Source organism: Ornithorhynchus anatinus, chromosome 9 (assembly GCF_004115215.2).
Source record: "Ornithorhynchus anatinus isolate Pmale09 chromosome 9, mOrnAna1.pri.v4, whole genome shotgun sequence".
NCBI lineage: Eukaryota > Metazoa > Chordata > Mammalia > Monotremata > Ornithorhynchidae > Ornithorhynchus > Ornithorhynchus anatinus.
Window position 1 is genome coordinate 15776108 of NC_041736.1, and position 20249 is coordinate 15796356.

Here is a 20249-nt window from a genome sequence, read left to right on the forward strand (position 1 = left end):
GGTCACATAGCAGACATGTGGTAGAGTCAGGATTAGAACCCAGGTCCTTCTAACTCCCAGGCCCATGCTCTATCCATTAAGCCACACTGCTTCCTATGTAAACCATACACATGATGGACTGAGTAAAGTGCTACTGAGCCAAGGAGTCCATTTTCCTTCCAACAGAGAAAAAGGTCAATCAATCAATAGAATTTATTGAGCACTGTGTGCACAGCACTGTACTTAACACTTGGGAGAGCATAATATGACGGAGTTGGTAGATATGCTCCTTGTCCACAAGGAGCATAGTCCAGATGGTAAGACAGACATTAATATAAATTCATTACAAATACATACAGAAGTGCTGTGGGGCTTAGGGTTGGGTGAATATCAAGTGCTTAAAGAGTACAGATCCAAGTGCATAGGCAACCCAGAAGGGAGAGGGAGTAGACCTCAATAAATACCACTGATTGATTGAACGATTGAAAAGAAAAATATGTTTTAACCCCTTAAGGGCTTGCTCTCTTTGCACACAGATTAGAGATATTCATCGCTTCCATCACATTGCATTTCTCTGATTATTCCTGTAGCAGTCATTCCCGAAACTTTAATGAATTTTACAGCCTGGATCTTCTGTAAAAAACCACCACTGGGACCACTCATGCAATGGAAATGTTGATTCTGATATGTGCAAATGAGAAAGACTAATTTGGAACTGGTTAGTAACCACACAGATTATAAAACTCTTTCAACTGGATGAAATGCTTGTAGCATGAGCATACACACACACATATATTCTATATATGTACATGTGTGGGTGTATATGTTTAGTGCAGTGGTCTGCATCAGGTAAGTGATCAGTAAATGATTGACAGATACACACACACACACACGTACATATACAAATCACAAGTATTTTGCCATGATAGAAGTTTGAATGAAGTGGACCATACATATCACTGTATAGCTCCTAATCATTCAAAAGGACTCCTGCTAATAGATCCTAAGCCTTAAAAAAATTATGCTGACATCTCATGCAAAAACTCTAAAACTAACTCTTTATAATAATGTTGGTATTTGCTAAGCACTTACTATGTGCAGAGCACTGTTCTAAGCGCTGGGGTAGATACAGGGTCATCAGGTTGTCCCACGTGAGGCTCACAGTTAATCCCCATTTTACAGATGAGGTAACTGAGGCCCAGAGAAGTGAAGTGACTTGCCCACAGTCACACAGCAGACAAGTGGCAGAGGCGGAATTCGAACCCATGACCTCTGACTCCCAAGCCCGGGATCTTTCCACTGAGCCACTCATTTCCCTTATCAAAGGTAGACATTTGGAATAACCAAAACTATTATTTCAGGGTAAATAATTCCTTAGTTTAGCTTTAAGGGAGGAATAAATTCCAAATTCATGAAATTATCGCAGCACAGGCTCTCACTATTTAGGGTAACAATAGAGTTTCAATAATATTAACAATAATAATTGTGGTATTTGTTAAGCACCTACTATGTGCCAAGCACTGTACTAAGTGCAGGAGTGAATACAAGCAAATCACAGAGACAGACCTTGATCCACATGGGACACATAGTCTTAATCCCCATTTTACAGATGAGGTAACTGAGGCACAGATAAGCTAAGTGACTTGTCCAAGGTCATACGGCAGACAAGTGGCAGAGCCGTGATTAGAACCCAGACCTATCTCCATCCCAGCCTCATGCTCTATTCACTAAGCCATGCTGCTTCCTATTTCAAAAACCTTATGGCTATAGGTAGAAGAGGGAAAACTAATCCTAGAGAAAAATATTTCATTTGCATATTTTCTTGATGAGAAATGACTGGATAGAAATAGAGATGGGTGGTGGATGATGGAGTCTCTCTTCTTATAAAGTGGATAAGCCTCAGTCCCTTCACTAATAAATACATTTGGACCGAACACCTGCACAAAGGAACTGATTCGAGTGCTAGTGGCTTGTGTGGTGCCACTTGCATTCTTCTGTTGTGGGGAAGTGGGTATGACAAGCAAGTCAGCAGGCAGGAGTGCAGCTCCTCACAAAAGCACACACAATAATAATCAGTCACTTAAAGAACTTACCTTAAGAAGGTTCCTCTGGGGATTCACACCACACATGGTCAGTCTCTGCCTTCGAGGAGCTTAGTCTATTGGGAAGGCAGGTTGAAAATTGAAAAGTAAAGAACATAAAAATAAATGGTCAGAGATACATAAAAAGACACCAAAAGCACAGTAATAGAAACATGCAGATGAAATTTTCAGAGGCAAAAGTATGGTATTTTCAACAATGAACTCTGATTAAAATGTTCCATATTTCTTTTTCAATGATAGAACTTTTCCCCGCTTTCAAATCTTCTCCTTGAGTGCTGTCTAAATAGATATAAATGAGGGAAAAAGGAAGAAACCTTCAGTTCTCTTCTAAGAAAATATTAACCCTATGCAGGAGTGAATTCTCCTATCCTCCAGAGAATGTCCTAAAAGCATGATGCATCTACACATACATTTTTTATAACTGTTAAACCTTATTAAGCAGAGTAAGGGCTCCTAGGCTGATTTGCACAGTGACAAGTGAGTGTTGGATCCTTATTCAGAGACAAGTATATATATCCCACTATTGAGAGCTGTAGCCTAGTCTGCCTTGAGGCATCCACTATATAATTCACACACAGGGGTGAACTTGCTCCTGATGATGTACCTTGGACGGTGCTGAAAGCAAGCAGAAACCAGCTGGAACTCAGCTCTAGTACCAGAAAAAGAGCCAGAGCAAGTGTTCTGCAGAAGTACTGGAGGAGACCAGTGCCCTGGCCATAATAATATGAATCATGGTATTTAAGAGCTATGTGCCAAACACTGTAAAACACTGGGGTAGACACAATAACATTAATGATAATAATAATTGTAGTATTTGTTAAGCACTTACTATTTTCCAGGCAATGTACTAAGCACTGGTGTGTCCCTGTCCCACATAAGGCTCATAATCTCATTCCCCAAAAAGGCATCCAAGAGATAAGAGGCGAGAGGAGGATTTTTCAAAGAACTACTTGCGCCCTTCTACTACTAATGGTGGCTCTGAGTCCCCATCTCTGCTTCCTGGAGCCACTTTTTTTTTTTGTTTAAAGGTACTTGTTCAACACCACTTACTATGTACCAGACACTGTACTAAGTTCTGGGGTAGAAACAAGATAATCAGGTTGTACACGGTCCCTGAGGCTCACAATCTAAATTAGGAAGGAGGATTTAATTCCCATTTTACAGATGAGGTAACTGAGGACCAGAGGAGATAAGGGAGTTGCCCAAATTCACACAGAAGACAAGTGGTGGAGCTGAGATGAGAATCCAGATCCTCTGACTTCCAGGCCCATGCTCTTTCCACTAGGCAACACTGCTTCTCATTTTTGAGCCATCATTATATAGAAGAATTGTCAGGACTGGCCTCAGATGGTAAATGAGGCAATTCACCACCTGAGGGAACTTTTCAGCAAGGAGCAGCCACACAAGAACTGCCAAAGGTGGCCCTTTTCAAAGGTGGTGGTTTCATGGCTTCTCTCAAAGATGGCCATACATCATTGCCCTTCTCAAAGATGGGACCAGGATGGGCTCAATCAATCAATCAGTGGTATTTATTGAGCGCTTACCGTGCACACAGCACTGTACTAAGTGTTAGGGAGAGTATCAACATCAATGGTATTTATTGAGCACTCTGCAGAGCACTCTATTAAGTGTTTGGGAGAGTTCAACAGAGTTGGTAGACTTGTTCCCTGCCCACAACAAGCTTGCAGTCTACAGGGGGAGACAGACATTAACATTAATCATTTATAATATATAATTTATAGCTATATAGATAAGTACCCTGGGACTGAGGGTGGGGCAAATACCAAATGCCCAAAGTGAAAAATTATCGGGGCATAAACTGGGGTCTTGGAACCAAATGTTCCAAAGTCGAGGGTAAGCAATAAGGGTAGCACAGCCACAGAGGAGGGGAGAAGAAATGCTCTTCTGCATGAATGTTGCACACTGACATACCATTCTATTCTACTCTGTGGGTGCTGCATAACACGATGGCACTATACGGAACAGAGTGAGCCAGGTGGCCATTCAATCCCCATCTCCTGATGGCTGAAGGTCTGAAGGTCATCTCTTGGGAATTATAGCTCTCTCACCCACCCTCTATCTCCTGCTGGTTCCCCTAAGGCACCGTCCCTTCCCTCCAATCACCCCCCTACCCCGCCATCCTCCCATCCCACATTCTCAACCAGACTCCCACTGATGTTTTTATAAAAATAAAGCCCTAGTTACTTTATATTGAAAGCACTGGATAACCTTTCCATAAATGACAAATTGTTTTGTCCCTCTTATCTTACATCAACCCAGCATTGGTCATGTGGGCTGAGTTCCAACCAACTAACCATGGCCCAAACACTTCACATAAAGATCTCAGATATTATAACTCTCCAGGATTGAAGTCACAAACTTTTCCAGATTTTCATAGGGAGGTGAAAATTTCTGTGTAGAACACAACATAGTCAATACAAATCCCAATCAACAAACGAATCCAATGGAGACAAACTAAGTTCTGCCAAAGGAAAGCTGGTCTAGATTAATACATTCTCTTATACTTAGACCTTTTCATCTAAAGTTTCCAGGCTGCTTCAATCAGTTTATTTATTTATTTTGTGGAATAGCAAGTGAAATGAAAAGCTTAAGTTAAATTACAGCAAGGGGAAAAATTCCTGTCTTCTAAAATCTCCTTCTAACTCTGGGTTCTCAGATCTCTGTGCTGGAGATAGGGGTGGAATGTGGATAGCGTACGGTGGAGTGTTAGCAAAGAATCTGGTCAGTAGGCAGTGCAGGAGCAACAACTTTTTAGAGCAAATTTCCCAGTATGGCTCAATGAAAAGACTATTTATGCATTCAATCTCAGAACCTCATAAGTACCAGATCAAGGCTCAGAGGACTGCTATTGAATTTGATTCAGCCAATACAGATGTATTTGTATTTAGGAAAGATTTCTCTTTTTTCTTTTTTTTTTGTGCATTTGTAAAGTCATGATTTTGAAATAATAGAAGAGAACACCAAAATCCAGAAAGGGGAAGCCAGAGTAAGATGGTGAGGCTCAAGATGGTAACTTGTTTCGTACAGTTGGAAGACACAATATTGCAACCTAGTGGGTTTTTTAAAACTTGTTTAAAAATACTGAATAACCAATCTTTTAAAAATTGAACCAGCCTGTACATTCCATCATTTAGTATGCACTGCTTTCAGCAAGTCCCGATCCTATTTATTCCTTATCCCTCAGACTTTTTTTTTCCTTCTGCCACTCATCCTGAAAGCCCTCTGAAGTTCTGTCTGGTTTCATTCACTCACAGGTGCCTTTGATCTGGTTCCTGGCTCTATGATCCAGGCAACCAGAACCTAGGCACCTCAATACATCCTAGATGGGGAACGAAGGGGCCAGGAATATTACACGAACCATTTGGAAATGCTGACAAGGGACATTCGGGAAGCTATTTCAGCAAGATAGATACAGGTCTATGACGGGACACCTTCTAGAGCTGACTTATTTATTCCAAACATCTGTTGGAAACAGAAATTTTCTTACTCCAGAGGAAAAAACCAAGAGAGAGAAATCACCAGGATTTCCACTTGACTGAACAAACTTTGAAAAACTTTAAAAAGAAAGGAAGAATGACAAAAGCAACCTTGTAGTATTGGATGCCTAACCAGAAATGATTAGTGAAAGGAATGCTAACACATGACACAAATAGATTAATAAACTGTTCTTTCAGATACAGAGTGTGTGGCTTTCGAGATGAATGTTAGATTTAAAAATCTGAAAAATTTCTTGAGCTACTGGGGGTGAGGAAATAAATTTGAAGGTAAAATTAGTTGTGCTATTACAGTAATGTCTCCAGTTGCATTTGTACTGGTGCTTTTTCAGACTCTCTCATCTTCAAGAAAGTCCTCAGTTAAAATTTTCACTGCAGAAGATAAAATGAGTGAGAAGTAGGTGGCAGATCTTAGTCAATTCCACATCAACAGCATTCACCCTCCCTCTCTTATTCCTTGATAAAACCCATTATTTCCAACTCCCTTCTTTAACGTTTTGCTTGGATTTTGCTTGGATGTGCCTGATATGTGCCTGATATGTGCCTGATTTTGCTTGGATGTGCCTGTCAAACTGCAGGTGGTACAAAAGAAAAATAAGGCCTATTGCTTGCTGCAACATAGATCACCAAATGAAATAGTTCTGCTTGTCTTGTACCACCTGTCACCTAAATGCTTTAGTGTCTGAAACCTGGCCCTTTCAATCCATAAGCTTCCATGCTAGGTACCTGGCAATTTTCACTATCGCCAATTGAGGATTAGGGAAAATGATCTCAGAAAATCAAGTGACAAAGTCAGAAAACAAGGCAGTGACACAATGGGGAACAGAATGCTATCACTCAGCTACGATAGGGACAAGAAATGTCCGATTCTGTTCACGTTCCAGACTGTACGTGTTTTGCAGATATGTGTGACGATAATTTCCAAGGAGTGGATTTTCATCAATTTTTTTTGTTTGCTTATTTTAAAGGAGAGAATTGGAGAGCAGAGCAAATTGTAAGATGATGTAATATTGCCTTCTTAATAAAATCCAACCTCAGGCACTGTTGCATGTTATTTACTCAAACAATGGAGTGGAGCAGCAACAGGGACTGAGACACAAACAAAAGCGACTCTCCAAGGGGCAATTTTTGCTTCATTAGTGAGGTAAGGATTATGACCTCTATGCCGAAGACTCCTAAACCAATCTCTCTAGCTCCTGCCACCTGTGCTATCTCACCATTCCCCATCAGATGTATTACTGGCACCTTAAGATCAAAACATCTATTTCTGTACTACTCATCTTCCCTCCCAGAGCCTCTCCTCCACCATTACATCCCATTTCCATCCCTCTAGACTGTAAATTCATTATAGGTAGGGAATGTGTCTACCAAGTCTGTAGTGTACTCTCCCAAGCACTTAGGATAGTGCTCTGCACACAGAGAGTGCTCAATAAATACGATTGATCACAGGGACAACACTACTATCCTCCCTGCCTCTCAAACCAACAAACTTTGCATTTCTCTTGACACATTCCTCTTTTTTAACTCTCATATTTAGTCCGAGAAGCAGCATGGTCTAGTGGAAAGAGCACTGGCCTGGGAGTCAGAGGACCTGGGATCTAATCCCAACTCTGACACTTGCCTGCTGTGTGACCTTGCACAAGTCACTTCATCTCTCCATGCCTTAGCTTCTTCATCTGTAAAATGGGAATTAAATACCTGTCTCCCTCCTATTTAGAAGGTGAGCCCTATGTGGGACAGGGACTGCATCCAACCTGATTAACTGTATGTACCTCAGCACTTAGAACGGTGCTTGACACATTAATAAGTTCTTAACACATACCATATTTTTTTTCTAGTCTGTTAAGGAATCCTGTTGGTTTAACCTGCACAAGATTTCCCAAATCTTCCCCATCTCTACATCCAAACGGCCACTACTGGCTGTATCTTGTTTCTCTTGTCTCATCACTCCCTCCTCCAATCCCTTAATCATGCCTTACCTCCTGCCTGTGCCTCCCTCCGTCTTCAAATCTGCCAAACCACAGCTATCTCCATCTTCAAAACCCTTCTGAAATAATATCTTCCCCAGGAGGCCACCACCAACTGATTTTTCCTTTCCCTTGGTCATAGCCCCACCCCAAAACACCACTTCAGCAATTCTGTGCCAAATACACAATTTTGTAACCACCTGCAACACCTCTAACTTGTAGCATTTATTGAGCACCCCCTTGGTGTGGTGCACTGTACAAGGTGCTTGGACAGTACAGAATAATGAACCAACCTGTCCTCTGCTCTCGAGCTTATACCCTAACAGGGAATGTGGCTGTTTATTGTTATATTGTACTCTCCCAAGAGCTTAGTACAATGTTTTGCACACAGTAAGTGCTCAGTAAATACAAATAAAGGGATGAAAGGAAGAAAAACACAAAAATATTTACAACTGGAATGGTCAAAACAAGACATATATACATACATACTATAGAGAGTGTAAATAAGTGCTAGAGTGGGCTAAAGAAATGATATGGTTCAGGGTGCTGGGAAATCAATTGAGGTAAGCTTGTTGGAAAAGGTGGAAATTTAGGAGGGGCCTAATATGGAGAGAGCCAGGGTCTGTCTAATGTGGCAAAGGAGAGAGAGTTCCAAGCCTGGGGAACACTGTGATTGCAGGTTGGAGGGTGAAGCTAGAAGCCAGAAGCTAGAAGCTTGGCTTGGAAGAAATGAAGACAATGAGTTGGGGAATAAGCGGATGAAGAGAAAAGATTCATAAGGTAATAATAATAACAATAATAATTTTGGCATTTGTTAAGTGCTTACTATGTGCCAAGCACTGTTCTAAGCACTGGGTAGATACAAGGTAACTAGGTTGTCCCACGTGGGGCTCACAGTCTTAATCCCCATTTTCCAGATGAGGTAATTGAGGCACAGAGAAATTAAGTGACTTGCCCAAAGTCACATAGCTGATAAGTGGCAGAGCTGGGATTAGGACCCACGGCCTCCAACTCCAAAGCCCATGCTCTTTCCACTGAGCCATGCTGCCAGATGATGAAGAGCCTTGATGCCGACTGAGAGGAGTTTTTATTTGAGGCGACGAGACACGGAGTCAGTGGAAGTTTTGAGGAGAGGAGAGGTATGTGGCGAGCAATGCTCCAAGATGATCAGTGCAACAGCACTGACGCTGGGGGAACTTGGAGGCTGGGAGACTACTGAAGAGGCTAGTGCCACAGTCTAGCCCAGTGCATATTTGTTTGGATGGAGAGGGACGGGAGGAACTGGGAGATGTTGTACAGGAAAACCCAGCAGGATTTGGCAGTATTCTGAAAGTGAGAACTGAATGTCAGAAAAGAGTTGAGGATATCACCCAAAGTTGAGGGCTCCTGTGATGGGGGCAATGGTAGAGTGTCGCCTGAGATGGGAAAGTTAGGGCATAGGTTTAGGGGGAAAGATGAAGAAGTCTAGTTTAGACATGTTGAGTTTGAGGTGGCAGCAGAACATCCAAGTGAAAATGTCCTGGAAGCAAAAGGGAATGTGGGATTGCAGGTCAGGATTAAAACAATAAATATGGGAGCCATCCACATTAGATGTGGTAACTTTAGCCATGTATATTCTGTACATATCAATTTACATAATCTATTTTTCCAACACAACATGATGGTCTGAAAAAAATGAACCAAACATAAAAAAAGTTTACTACATGTCTACTATAGAGCTGTTTCTGTGGCGATTTATGTCGACTACCGTGTTTCTAGGGAGCTTTGATTTGTAAAATAAGCAGGAGGTATTTGGCACTGGACATTTTGTTGTTACCATCAAAGACTTACATTTGTGGTGAGCCCTTTCAATTTTGCTAGGAATATCTCTGCGTTCCATTTCATCTAATCTGGATTGGCAGGTCCAACTAAATTCTTGCCTTTTCTGTGCCACTTCTTTTCAGAAATCCTAAGAGATGAGAACATCAGAAAGCTCGTCCTCCCCAAGAATGCTATGCTTATATTACTTAATGGTGTTTGCTAGGGCCCAAAGGGCTTCATAGAGAACTAGAGCATTATGGAGGAATAAATCCAAACCAATTACCTCTTACACAAAACCTTATGAGGGGGGTCCTCACAAGGGATCAATGGTGGCAAACTTTTTTGAGCAACGGCTTCACTTGCTGTATCCTCTGGGCTCCAGAATAGAATATTGAAGTTCTTCACAGCGGAGAAAGAGTAATCACAATCTTCGAAGAAGGAGATGTGCCACTGTGTTAGATATTAAATGAGATTGCTCCCAAAGTTATCCGGAAAGATAATTATCACAACTAAATGCCTGTGATTTGTTTATCCAGTGTGGTTAACTAAATCTAAACTCGGGTAAAGATCGACACCCAGTGGCCAAATATGTTACAAATACAAAAAATTTCTTTCTGGAGGACCATGTTCTACTTTTTCAAAATTTAGTTGAAATAATTTTATACCTGCTATTTTAAATTGAACACTAATATTGCAGAATCAGGTGAAGAAGAACATATTTCACGGGCTGTTAATCACAGTGCCCTGGGTCTTTGAATATTTTACTTAGAATTAAAATGAAATGGTCTACAACTGTCTTAGAGTTAGTCTTGCTGTTAATAGCCATCAACTAGGAAATTGTGTAATGTTAAACCTAAATAAACAGATATTTTTTATAATTCATTTAGTTCAAATAACAAACTGAAAGATACCCTACTTGCATTAAACTATTGCATTATAATTCAGTACTTTGATTTAAGTTATTATGGTACTATAATTGTTTATAGAGTCTACAAATCAGAAAACATTACAGTTCCCATGTCAACTCCTTTATCTATAGATTAAATAACCGAAGTTATGCGATACCATTATTTATGATGCCATTTATCTACCACTATGATCTATGGCTTTATTCTCCATTTTCAACCATCCACTACAGCATCCTTGTCATTTCTAAATTCAAGAACACAGAATCATTTACTGAGCTTACACCATCTCTAAAAATACACCATTTTGGTTTCCACCAAAAATAACTCCACAATCTGCAATATCATTCCGGTACAAAAAAGGATCTGAGGCTAGCGACAAAGAATCAGCTCTATCATGAGTGAAGACGCATACTCCATTCTTCTCAATAGGATTTACAAGAGGCGCCAGAGGCTTGCTTCTGTTCCAAAACAATGAAGTGGTTGGCAAAGACAGAGACATCAAAAGATTTCCCCGACCTCCACCCCACCCCCGCATTAGGAGTTTGGTCTCTGTTTCTCTGAGAAGTGTTACCCTGCTTGTCCGTGCAAAAGGAAGCATTGATTAAATAACCTAGGACCAGATCATCAATTATGCCTATCTCACAATGTGCTGCCTCCAGCTCTTCCACTCTCAATGTCACAGAACCACAATTCTGTAAAGGCAAACCAACAGACTCAGAACTTCTAAATTAGACATTTTTGTAAGGCTATAATTTGAAAAGTGTCAGTCACGGTGATTCAGTAGGGGTAACTGCCGCTGAATCAATTACTACTATGATGTGGATACTGCAAGACAAAGGTTCACCAATCAGTCAATGTTGTATTTATTATGTGCCTCCCCATTATTAGGAGAGCTGTATTTTGCATGTATTTAATGATCTTGGATGAGTATAACTGGTTTTTCTATAATGGGGAGGGTTGTATCCTTTTAGATCCTATATTGAGAAAAACACGTGTGTAATGCTCAGCCCTTGTCCAATGCATACAGGTTCACGTATGCATCTGCAGAACCATTTCTTCCAACACCGTGTCACACTGGCTATAAACAGGCCTACACTGTTGGAAGAAATATCCCTATTCCCTAGAAGGGCCCTAACCAAAACTCGTAATAAAAATACATGGCATGATAGAACTAAGGATATTTGTCGGTGTTCTCTCTATTAGATCGTGAATTCCAAAAGAGCCGGGGTTGTGACTTTTCTACACTCTACTCCTTGTTACACAGTCTCAAGTACAGTGCCATGCATTCCACGAGAACTGGGAATTACTGATGATGATAAATCAGTAATCACCACAGCCTGGGTGTCAAAATTCTGTTTCAAAAAGGAATATGCATTGCATGTAATACTGATTACCTAACTGCTCCAACACCGAAGCCATTTAAATGGCCTTTATACCCACCCAATGAGAAATGGATTTTATACTATACCTATTGTATTCTTGCTCTTCCTCCTGCCTCCACTGAAATAATTTATATGTTCCTGTCTCCCCCATTTGATTGATTATAAGTCTCCAGAACCCCTCTCAGGATCACACCTGGAGAGTTTCCAGTACTCTACCATTCTCGACTAAGAGAGGGAGAGTCAAGTGGAGGCATACCCATTCCATTCCTAGCTTGTGCAGTGGCTAGAGAGTGGAAGGTAATCTGCTACAAATCAAAACTCACCTGTGCTGGGCAGCAGCGGCATGGGAGGGAGTCAAGGGTGGAGACTCAAGTTTACTGCATGGAAGGAGACAATGGTAAACCACTTTCGTATTTTTACCAAGAAAGCTCTATGGATACACTACCAGAAAGATTGCAGATGGAGGTGGGGCATACTGGGAGAGACGTGTCCATGGTGTCGTCGCTAGGGGTTGGAGCTGACTCGACAGCATAAGACGTCTCCATATAGCAGGGACCATGTCTTTTGCTCCTGCTGTTCTTTCCCAATTGCTTAGTACAGTGCTTTCCACACAGCAGGTGCTAAATAAATACCATTGTTTGGAAAGCTAATCTCTGGTTGTGTTTGAGAGCCTGGTCAAATGTGCAAGCCAGATGAGCACTTAGTTCAGTCACTAGGTGGAGGCAAATCAACCCCTGTAAATGCACTTGTTTCATAAAATAGTCCTAAAATTTCACAGGGCTAATCCTTTTTAAACTCCTCCTAGCCTATCTTCTTTGTTGAATCCTTGAGGCTGTGAATTCCACAAATTTGCTATTCAAAAAAGCAATGAAAGTAAAAACATTTAATTTCTCCTTTTTCTCTTTCAGGTGGCTTTCAGTCTCACAACGATTGTCCCATGAGACAAGGCAAGCAGAGCTTCTGTGTTAAAAATGACCATCACCCATTATGTTCTACTCTCCTACCCTACTTCCACTTAACCTTGCTTGGAGCTTGGCAAAAGGAGGTGTAAGTACATACCTGCATTTCTATTTTATAATGTAACTATAGTTATTTTGTTGTTTTATCAAAAATATTTATTGGACACTTACTCTGTACAGAGCACTGTACTAAGCACTTTTAAAATATATTTTTACTAGTTTGTTCAATGTTTTAGACCTTGGGACTGCATTAATGCACTTTATGTTATTTCCTCAAAGAAACTACACTTTAGTTAGTGCTCTGTCACTTTACACCCTGTTTCCACTTATATTTAAGATAGTTAACCAGGGTTTATCTGCACTGAGATGTCAGTGATAATGAGAATGCGCTAAAAATAGAAGCAGACTCAGAAAGGGAGAGCCTCACTAAAAGATGGAAAATGTGGCATCAAAAGGGATAGATGCAAGGAACAGTCATCATTTCTAGCTAGCTTGGGCAGTTATCTTTCTTAGACAGTCATCATTTCTATCGCAGCCTTTCTGTCATAGCTGTTGGCTAAGTTTTTATCCATGGTGACCATGGTATGATGGGATTTAAAGGACCTCGTGGGCAACCAGGAATCAACATGAAAGCTGAAAAGGGGAGCAGTAAATATGTCAGTCGATTAACAAAGTATAAGGGAGTTTGAATACTGTTGAGATCAATTTGGTTGACAAAAGGAGCACTGAGGCAAAAATAGAGTGGGGGGGTGGGATTTACAATAGGAACAGAACAATTCTGAATTTTACAGATGGATTTATGGCCAATAAAGTGTCCAAAACTATTCTCAGATCTCGTCACAGGAAAATATGCATCGAGACAAAAGTGATTGATATTGGTGGGAAAGTCTTGAGTAGTGGAACTAGGAAGAAGGAGAAGGAAGCGCAAAGCAGTTGCTTGGAACTGCTGAATCAAGTCCTAAATGGTAGGGTACCATTTTCCTAACATTTTGCCATGAGGTAATAGTGAGTCTTGCTCTGACAGCGTTATATCTGCATCTCATGCCCTACCTAGACCTACTGGGTCTGAGCATTAAAATCCAAAGGGAATCCAAGGATCCTGGAATCTAGCTCTCCTGGTTTAGAGGGTATTTTCCTGAGGTGACAGGAGTCTTTGTCTCTTGGAAATTTATTGTACTATCTAGCAGGAGGGGGCAGACCAGGATAGACAGCCGGGTTTCCGGGGGCCTGGGAAGCCAGAGCTCCTAGGTGCAAGGTAAGGAGTTCTCATAGAAGAGTCACTAGTCCTCTGAGGGTCACCCAAGTCGATGGGCAGAGAAAGGCATGCGTCTGCAGTCTTGGGCTTCCCAAGGTAGTCAAAGCAGAAAACAAATGGGCATCGCTAGCTACCATCACCCCCAAATTTATATGCAGAATAGTCATTCATCCATTTTACAGCCGGTATGACTCCAGTCTGGTGCCAACACAGAACTGGGTGCTTTTTATGTCTGATTTTTTTTCTTTTCCAGCACTTAGCCTCCCCCCTCCATGACCCCTGCTACTGAGTTCTAGAGGCTGGACCCAGCACCAGAGTTCATCCAGGTCCAGGAGGGGTACGCAAAGGCTCTGGGGCAAGAAACACACTCCAGGTTTGTAGGAGATCGGCATACTTTCAAAAATTGCACATGCGATAGAATCACGCTTCACTTGGTACCCAGCATAACTGTATTATGTCCCTCGTGTCTGTCTCCTTGATCAATAGTCAACAGGCCTGTCAGAAGCCAACCTACTTATGCAGCAGTACCGAAGTTTTTGGCATGGGGAGGGCCAATTTGGGATGCACAGGGTTGGGGGAAGAGAGGCAGGTAGGAAAACCACGTTGGGAACTAGTAAGGCAAGAGGTAGGAAGAGAGCAGGAGGAGGAAGTAGATGAGGCACTACTTATCTCACCAGGAAACACATCATGAAGAGCAAAGCTTCATCCTCAGAAACAGTTTTGGTTTTTTTCATTTATTCATTTAATTGCCCATTGTGCCACTTCACTTTGGCACCAGGAGATGCCACTGTTGTTCCAGAAAAAACTACCTGAAAAAATTCCAGGATGAATGTGTGCACTGAGGTTTTTACAGACAATCCTCCATTTAAGACATTTTGAGTCAAAATAAACAGTACTTAGAAAATTTCCAAATCTGCACCTCTTTCAGTTTCACAGCACCCTAGTTTTGACTTTACAAAACTAGCCTCTTTTAAGGCATCAGCTCTGGGGATACAGAGTGGTGGCAAGGGACACCTAGAAGCCGGGGGAAACATGGAAACAATTTAAAAACTATAATGAGGGGTACGAATTGGAGAAAAAGGGGCAGAGAGGACAGGACGTGTGGGGGGAACTGAAGGCCACAAAGCTAGGAAGAGGTGTTGTCTGATCGCCAGGCAGAGTCATCAGAGAGCGTCCACAAGTGGATTTTACTTTCAATAAAGTAAGAATTGGTTACCCTACCACAAAACCTTTCCAATTGGTTCAGAGACAATGTCCCTATGAAGAAAATTGATTTTGACTTAAGACACGGCTTTCAGGGTTCATTTGGATGATAAGTCCGAGGACTGGCTGAATTTGAAAGTTACTTTCAATAAAAATCACAGAACCTGAATGATTTTATTGAGAATATTGTTTCATCATAAGCAGGATTTGGAGTACTATGCTATATACCATTCCTGGGTAACAAAATGTCAGCTTGCCAAGGCCTGCACATTTGATGACTGTTAGCCCCAGACTATTAGGGAAGCAGCATGGCTTAGTAGATAGAGCACAGGCCTGGGAGTCAGAAGGTTCTGGGTTCTAATCCTGGATCTACCACATGTCTGCTGTGTGACCTTTGGCAAGCCACTTAACTTCTCTGTGCCTCCGTTGTCTTATTAGTAAAGTGGGGGATTAAGACTAGGAACCCAAATGTAGGACATGAACTGTGCCCAATCTAATTATCTTCTATCTATGCCAGCACTTAATACAGTGCCTGGCATATAGCGGACACTTACTACATATCATTAAAAAAAAAAACTATTAAAGAGTGACTACCAAGTATATATCAAATATCTCTGGGGTTATACTAACAGAGCACAGGTTTCAGTCACGTGATCCTCTCTGAGTTCTCTGCTGCTCTTTGACCACTACTATGATGTGGAATGAAGGTTTCATCACTACAATAAAAGTGGCACTGGAAACACCAATGTAACCAATGTTTTCATAAGTCTTCACTTTAGGATGAGCCAGGTTCTTAGGTTTGAGAAGTCTTCCTGATCTCCCAGGAGAAAAGGGGGACCTGGACCAAAGGTTGGTTTCTAAAATTCACAACCACAGTCAAATTTTAAGTGTTGATTCAATCCATCATCCCTGGAAGGTAGTAAAAAAGGAAGTGGAGAAACAGTGTGGCTTAGTGGATAAACCTGAACCTGGAAGTCAGAAGGATCTGGGTTCTAATTCCAGCTCCACCACTTGTCTGTTGTATGACTTTGAGAAAGTCACTTAATTTATCTGTGCTTCAGTTACCTCATCTGTAAAATGGAGACTAAGATTGTGAGCCCTATGTGGGAAAAGGACTGTGTCCAACCTGATTAGCTTGTATCTACCCCAGGGCTTAGTACAGTGCCTGGCACATAGTAAGCGTTTAACAAATACAATTTTAAAATGCTGATTTAATTCATTTCAATTATCTGTGTACCTCCAGTGATAAAGTAAATAGTTGTAATTTTTGTGCATATTTACAAAACAGAATTGATAACCAGGACTGGCCTTGCTCACTGTGGGCAGGAAATGTGTCTGCTGTATTGTTTTATTGTACTCTTCTAAGTGCTTAGTATGGTGCTTGCACACAGTAGCGTTCAATAAATACGATTCATTGAATGACTGAAATGCTGCAAGAGCTTGCCAAGCCATAGGATTGAAAAGAGCTCTGTTCTTTTCTTTTTTTCCTTTCTTTCTTCCTCTCTCTCTCCCCCCGGCCCCCCCCCCCCAAGAATTCTTGTTCTGATGGTGTCTGAAACCAGCCCTAAAGGTACATAAAGGACCAGCATTCAGGGGGTGCGAGAGTCACCTAGTAAAATCCAAGGCAGCAAGAGCAAGACTCTCAGACAGACAGGGTTTGAAGTAAGTGGCAGTTTTCTCCCATGCCTACCCCAGAAATCAGGCTGGCCATTTACTCAAGCTTCACAAAGTATGTGACGCACAGGGAGGCGGCAAGCTCTAGCAGTGAGTGGATTTCAGCTGTGGCTGAATATTGCATGGGCTGGGACAAAGCGGGCAGAACCACTCATCATCAAAGGCAAGGTTTCATTTGAATGAATTTGGAGTCGAAGCTGGCAGTCCGCTGACTGTAGACGACCCTTCCATAGCAGCGCTAACAACAGAGATTGGGATGCTGAACTCCGTCCCAAGCCTTGAAGCCTGCAAGAGAATGAAGCCCCTTCCTGCCCTCTGTCAAGCAGCTGGCAGTCTGAAAAAGCAGGAGTGTAGGCCCAGAGGGAGAGATGCCCAGATCTATTTGTCTGGAAGGAGTGCTAGGCTTTAAAGCTTGGGGGTGGGGGAAGAAGGGAAAAATAAAACTCAAGGAAGCAATCAAAGAACCCGAGAGGAAAGCAACTAAGTTGATCAATTATGTCTGGAGCCTCAACCTCTGGAGCCTCAAATCACCGCGGTGCTTAGCCCTGTCTATGTCTGTTTTCCAGCATCATCAACAGAACCCGATTCACATCAAAAGGAAGGAAATCATTAGTTCAACTTGCTGCGTTTATTTCATTACCAGAATTTTTTTTCTTCATCAATCGTACTTACTAAGCATTTAGTGTGTTCAGAGCACTGTACTAGGAGCTTGGGAGAGTACAATATAACAGAGTTGGTAGACATGTTCCCTGCCCTGAAGGAGTTTACAGTCTAAAGGGATTCATTTGTCTTTCAATATGCTCCCTACTGTCTAATTTTAACATATCAGGATGTGCACATACTATATATTGGAGAAGCAGTGTGGCTTAGTGGAAAGAGCACGGTCTTGGGAGTCAGAGGTCGTGAGTTCTAATCCCGGCTCCGCCACTTGTCTGCTGTGTGACCTTGGGCAAGTCACTTAACTTCTGTGTGCCTTAGTTACTTCATCTGTAAAAATGGGGATTAAAAAATGTGAGCCCCACATGGGACAATCTGATTACCTTGTATCTACCCCAGCATTTAGAACAATGCTCTGCACATAGTAAGTGCTTAACAAATACCATAATTATTATTATTATTATATATTGGCAGAAAGAAGCAGAAAATAACACAAACAGGCTTTCGGTTCTCTACGTAGACCATCCATCAGACTGTGAGCTCTGAATGTCACCCAGGTTAGTGGGGGGCCCGATAAGAAGGGATCTACTCTAGTGACTGAGAAAAGCTACCATATCCTTTAGCAACCTGCTCTTTCTAGCATACACAAACATTTATCTATCATCAATTTGCATGCTTTTTTTGGCTTTTTTCTAGCAAAGTCAGGTTCTTTAGCTGAGTAAATATACACCACAAGATGATTTAGTCTGTATTTAAGCTGGGTTCTATGTTAGTGTGAGTAAACAAATAATATTACAAATAACACAAAATAATCTATAGATTCCAATTTTTTTATATTGTACAGTGTGGCATGATCACAGGGTCTTTTATTCCTTAGTGGTTTTTTTGATGATGGAAAAGTTAGCATAGGAATCTCATTTTTTACATTCTGTATGCCATTCATTTTGCAGGTGTTTAAAACTGATTTATTGAAAGCACCACAAATATTTTCTTTCAAATTATTCTTAGATTCTAATTTTCTATATTTTATTGACTTCTCAGGCTGTGGTTGTGGTCAGGGAACGTGTCTGTTTATTGTTATAGTGTACCCTCTCAAGCACTGTGTTCTGCACACAGAGAAGCAGCGTGGCCTAGGGGAAAGAGCACAGGCCTGGGAGTCAGAGGACGTGGGTTCCAATCTTGTCTCTTTCACATGTTTGCTGAGAGACCTTGGACAAGTCACTTAACTTCTCTGTGCCTCAGTTACCTCATCTGTAAAATGGGGATGAAGACTATGAGCCCTACATGGGATGACCTGATTACCTTGAATCTACCCCAGCTCTTAGAACAATGCTTGGTACATAGTAAGAGCTTAACAAATACCAACATTATCATTATTATTAAGCATTCAATAAATAGGATTGACTGAATAAATGAAAAAATTTTTGTAAGACTTACAAAAATTCAGTTGTTCCTTTTTTTTTTTCACTTCTGCAGCAAATGTCATATGTACAGACTGTCTGGAATAAATGGAACATCTGGACCTGGGGGAGCAAAAGTAATTTTTGATTTTTAGATACAATTCATTGGCATGACAGATACTGGAAATTCACTATTTGTCCCTTTGCTGTTTCTTTGAACTCAAGCTCTCCTGTTCCTCAAACTGTGGACTGTATGTGGTAAAAACAACTGTGTTCAATCTGATGATTTTCTATCTACACCAGTGTTTAGCCTAATGTTTTGGTAATCATAATAGTAATTGTGATATTTGTTAAGTGCTTACTATGTACTGAGTATTGTTCTAAGTGCTGAGGTAGATAGGAGATAAATAGGTTGGACACAGTCCCTGTCCCATGCCAGGCTCACGGTCTTAATAGCCATTTTACAGATGAGGCAACTGAGGCCCAGAGAAGTTAAGTGAATTTGCCCAAGGTCACACAGCAAACATGTGACAGAGCCAAGACTGGAACCCACGTCCTCTGACTCCCAGGCCCGTGTTTTTTCCGCTAGGCCATGCTGCTCCTCTGGTAATGTCACTATTATTATGAGTAGGCCTGCTCTTTATTACTTCAATCCAATTTTAGTCTAATGGGGTTGACAAGAGGCTGTTATAGAAGGGCAGGGGAAGCCCAGACATTTCAAGAAAAGTGTTGAGGAAATTACGGAACCACAGGCCTGAAGCTGACTGTGGCCACAGGTGTCAAAAATTCCCAACTCCAAAGGCAGGACGGAGAGGAAAGTTGGATAGTGAGGGCCGGCAAGGGCTCCTGCCACAGGATGTTGGTCCCGTGCCACCAGGACCGGGGGCAGCTTGAGCCCCCATCTCGGACAGCCTCCTGGTCACTGGAGGGGGGCTCAAAGCCTTATCTAAAGGGTCCTGGGCCACTGGAGGGGGGTCGGAGGGAGTCTTGTCCAAAGGGTTTTGGGCCACTGGAGGGGGTCTGAGGGAGTCTTGTCCAAAGGGTTTGGGGCCAGTGGAGGGGGGTCTGAGGGAGCCTTGTCCAAAGGGTTTTGGGCCACTGGAGGGGGGGTCCGAAAGAGCCTTGTCCAAAGGGTTTGGGGCCACTGGAGGGGGGTCTGAGGGAGCCTTGTCCAAAGGGTTTGAGGCCACTGGAGGGGGGTCTGAGGGAACCTTGTCCAAAGGGTTTTGGGCCACTGGAGGGGGGTCCGAAAGAGCCTTGTCCAAAGGGTTTGGGGCCACTGGAGGATGGAAGGCAATGGTCTGAGAAAGCCAATAACGTGCTCTCCACTCCTTTCCCTGGCGGCACCGGTGGAAGCTGAGCTGGGATGAGTTTGAGGAGACTGCCGGAAAGGAGGATCAGGTTGTTGGTATTTGTTAAGCGCTTACTATGTGCAGAGTACTGTTCTA

At 42.0% G+C, this 20249-nt stretch overlaps 1 non-coding gene across 1 annotated transcript; it reads left to right on the forward strand.

The window, feature by feature from the left end:
• The first annotated feature begins 11828 nt into the window (after positions 1–11828).
• Positions 11829–11966, forward strand: LOC114814485. The gene has a single exon (XR_003762277.1). It is a non-coding gene; the product is annotated as a small nucleolar RNA SNORA7 (small nucleolar RNA).
• The last annotated feature ends 8283 nt before the right edge of the window (positions 11967–20249 follow it).